This window comes from Frankliniella occidentalis, unplaced genomic scaffold (genome assembly GCF_000697945.3).
Source record: "Frankliniella occidentalis isolate FOCC.00 unplaced genomic scaffold, Focc_3.1 Scaffold102, whole genome shotgun sequence".
Lineage (NCBI taxonomy): Eukaryota > Metazoa > Arthropoda > Insecta > Thysanoptera > Thripidae > Frankliniella > Frankliniella occidentalis.
This window is the reverse complement of record NW_026267231.1, coordinates 63409-67561: the sequence shown is the minus strand read 5'-3', so window position 1 is coordinate 67561 and position 4153 is coordinate 63409. Positions and strand designations below refer to the sequence as shown.

General features: G+C 57.1%; 1 protein-coding gene across 1 annotated transcript in view; it reads right to left on the bottom strand.

The window, feature by feature from the left end:
* The window catches only part of LOC113202768 (uncharacterized), a 16420-nt gene that overhangs the window by 9608 nt on the left and 2659 nt on the right, over window positions 1–4153 (bottom strand). The window lies entirely within an intron of this gene.

Sequence of the window (4153 nt, the reverse complement as noted above, 5' to 3'; positions counted from 1 at the left end):
GGTCTGGGTTTCTCATACTGAGCATTGTGTTTCTCATACTGCTCGTACGCACCCAGGATGTGCGCGGGGATGAGCCCGTCCTCCTCGCCCATCTTGTCGCCGTAGAAGGCCCTGAGCCGGCGGCGCACGAAGGTGTGCAGCTGCTCGTACAGGGGGAACACCTGGTCCCACAGGTACTGCATGTCCTCGTAGAAGTAGTCCGTCTCGAAGCCGGCCTGCCACATCTGCCCCATGTCCTCGAAGTCTGTGCAGCAGAACGCAGAGAGTGAGAAAGCAAATCCTCGACCTTTCAGTGTTTCAAAGTGCCGCGCGTCGCCGACGCACTCGTACCGTTGGCGACGGCCGCCTTGTTCTGCAGCTCCACGTAGTTCTTGTAGTCCGCGCGCATGCGCTTGCCCGACGCGTCGTGCCACGCCTTCCACGTGTACGTCAGCTCGTCGTAGTCGCGGCTCTTGGACATGACGCCCTCCACCTCTGCGAAGACAAACGTCACAGAAAAAGATTGATTTCTCAATTTAAAAAATTGTGTACTTCTGTTCAGATTGGTTAGAAACGAAAACCAAGACGCACCAGGATCAAGCGCGTAGCCCTCCTTGTCGAGGTCGCAGTCCTGCTTCCTGTAGGGGCAGATCTTGGCGGTGCTGTACAGGTTCTGCATGCGCAGCTCGTAGCTGTTGAGGTCCTTGAGGTCGGTCTCGTTGAGCGCGGCCACGCCCAGCGACAGCAGGAACTCGACCTGGCGCCGCACGACGGGGTCATCGAAGCGCTCCGGGTCCAGGTCGTGGAAGTACTCCTCCCACTGCTCCTTCTCGAAGGCGGCCAGCGCCAGGTTTGCCTTTTCCTGCATGCATAGGAAGATCATCAGAGTCAGAGGAAAGGTAAAGAAACGAAAATAATTTTTTGAACTGTACAGAATGTCCGTACGTAGAGCTCCTCCTTGGTGGTGTTGGTGAGGTCGGTGATGTACTCCCACTCGGCGGTGATGGCCTTGTTGCAGGCGGCGCTGGCCTTGCGCTCGTACGGGCCCGCCAGGTACTGGGTGATGAAGGGCACGTCGTACTGGTTGGCGGCGGCCGCGCTCCGGGCCACCCTGCGGTTGGGGCCGCGCCCCGCCACCACCAGGCCGCGGGAGCTCCGCTGGCACCTCGCCGACGACGGCGCGACCGCCAGGCCCGCCAGGCAGCCCGCCGCCAGCAGCAGGGCGGCCAGCTTCATCTGCAACAAATAAGGAGCGCGCCGTCAGCCTCGACGACATCACCCTCCGAACCACTACGAAGAAGGTGACGAGCTAGGTGTTGTCGGTCCTCCTGGACACCCCGACCGAAACGCGTCCAGGATGTTCACTCACTCGAGAGCGGCCCGCCAGCGCTTTCTCTGATCGAACCTCCGCTGAAAAGAGTGCAATTATCGAGTGATCGAACCTTTGAGGAGCCTGCAATCACTGAGCATATGTCCCGTTTGGGCCCGCCCCGCTCCACACTTATGAGTCGATCGAGGCCGATGATACGGCGACGGCAGTGTGCTTCGAACGGTGTATGCGCGCCATTCCCTACTATGCAAAAAAATAAATTGAAAAATAGCACAACACATTCAAAATTCGCGCTCAGGAATGTTATTGTAATAGAATTTGGAAAACAATTTGTGTAAAATTTAAAGTTAGTTTGTTTTTGTCTTTTACTTCAGTGCGGGCGAGTGGAGTCACTCCCGTGTTTTCTCTAGAACACACTTACTGCGTCGTGTGAGATCGTCCATCACGGTACGGCACCGCTTTTATTTCATGCCCCTACCCCCCTCCCCCTTCCTCCCTCGCTCCCGCACCTTTATCGTCCACGGTTTAATTTGCCGACGCCTTTCGCTGCGATGCATCGCCCGTTACATAAAAGTCGTGATGTCGCGCGGCGGGAGGGGAAGGGCGGGGCGGGCGAGTGTTCATTGCGACAGGGTTTGCCTTACCAGTCCGTCACGCCGAGTGTGTGTGTGTGTGTGTTTGTTTATTGAGAAACGGCAATTATATCATTGCGGCGTGCGCCAAAAGCGCTGCCTAAAAGTATGCGCGGGTCGCCAGGTTGCAGCGCCATATGGCAGCACGCTGCAACCCGCCGCGGCACGTACGACGTTGCGGAGCCGTCGGTCGTCGCGACGGCACATCGATGCGTCGTGCTTCGCCTCGAGCTTCACGTGGCGTCGCGGCCCCGGCCTGGAGCGCCTGCCGCGCAGGCCGCCCCTGCGCGCGGCGGCAGGACGGGTGGCCTAACGCGACGGGCGGCTCGAGCGCGGCGGCAGACACCGTCTCAAAGCGGGCGGCCGAGCTGAAGCTCATGCCCAACTTCAGACAGGTTCAACGCGATTGGCGCCGGGAGGACGCTCTTTCACTGTTCATCAGGACCCACAACCAACATCGACGCGATGCATCGACTCTCGATAACATCGAGAAAAATGTGTAGCGGGGTATCACCGATACAAGATGGGTGGTAAATTAATCGCAAAGTATCCAATGTGTGGCATATCGACGACATTTTACGAAACCCCCCGCGCTTCGCCGATATCGAGATAGTATCGAGATATCGCTCGGCCCTGCCTATCGCCCGCGACTGCGGTGGCGATCGCCTCCGCCCGCCGCTCATATAGTTACGCACGGGGGGGAAGTGGATTACCGGCGGGAGGCTTTCACTTGTTTTTGCTATTATCGCTCGAGTGTGTGTGGCGGGGAGGTGTCCGGCTGCAAGGTAGATCATGTACCAGCAGCCGTCCGCCTGTCTGGTTGTCTGTCAGTTCCGCAGACTGCTGACACACACACGCACACACACACACACAGACGACACTGTAGAAGAGGGTTGATGCGGAGCTAGGCTGGATCAACCATAATCCATAACACATTCTATGGTACGAGGAGTATTTCGGTCCACCGTCGTCGGCAGAGACGCGCGCGTCGTGCAGAAGACCGGAAGGCTCGTCAGCATCCCTCCCCGCCGCAAGGAGTGTCCCGGAAACACAATTACGACGAGGTATCGAAGCGAAATGTAATTGCAATAGCCGGGCTGATCTAGGTAGTGGCGAGCCGGCCGGCCGGAGGCGGCGGCAGCGGCCGAGTGCGCCGCGAGGTGCGGGACGAATCATCGGGAGCGAAGCCACACACCACGCAGGCCGGGCCCGCGAGGAGCGCGCGCGCACACACACACACACACACACACACACACACACACACACACATGGATGGAACCCATCTGGACAAGGGCAGTTCCTGGTGCGGATCATCACATTATCGGACTGTTTGTATCTCACGTCGTGCAGAACACTGAACAGATCGTACATTTCTTCAAGTGTTGCAATATCCTCATAAGAACACACATACTACACTCTCTCGAAAGTCATAAACAAGTTTTAAAGTATGTTTTTTCAGATCCATGGGTTGGGGGAAAAATTAGACAAACACCTACTTCTAGGAAAGCCAGATCAGTTCATAAAAAGTACAATGCAAAAACGTTACTTATTATTATGTATATTAATCCATATTTAGTCTATGTATTTTAAGGTATATCCTGCCAAAAAGTATCTACTTTAGACTTTGGGAAACTTCTGGTCTTGATTCAAGAATTAGCCTTTCTGCGTGTTCTTCACTGTGGGCGGGTGGTGGGTGCCAGTTTAAACTATTGATCTGCCATCCTCGCACTCTTGTAGGCAGGGGAAGGACCTCTTAGGAGGTCAATTGGCGATTGGCGAGGAACGTTCATCTCGCTCGCACCCATTTGGCTCAGTCCTCTGATTGACAGCCGAGCAGACCTAGGCCGTCAGACCCTTCCCTCGGCCAGCCGAGCTGAGGTACACAGAACAGCCGCTGAATCACCCGCCGCGGCCTGATGTGGTATCGGTACTACTGTCAAACTGCACCACCCACCCACACGGCGCTCTCGCTGTCTCCCCGCGCAGCTCGCGCGGTGGAGTGGCCTAGTCTACCGCCATGTGCTGCCAACGCCCTGCCACGCCCCGCCCAGCGTCCGCACCACGCCCCGGGGTCGCTCCAGTGGCCTGCAATCGCCGGCAGCAGCCAGTGGCGGAGGAGTACTGTAATAGCCAGCGTTGAGAGAGAGCGAGAGGGAGAGAGCGAGAGGGAGAGAGAGAGAGAGAGAGAGAGAGAGAGAGAGAGAGAGAGAGA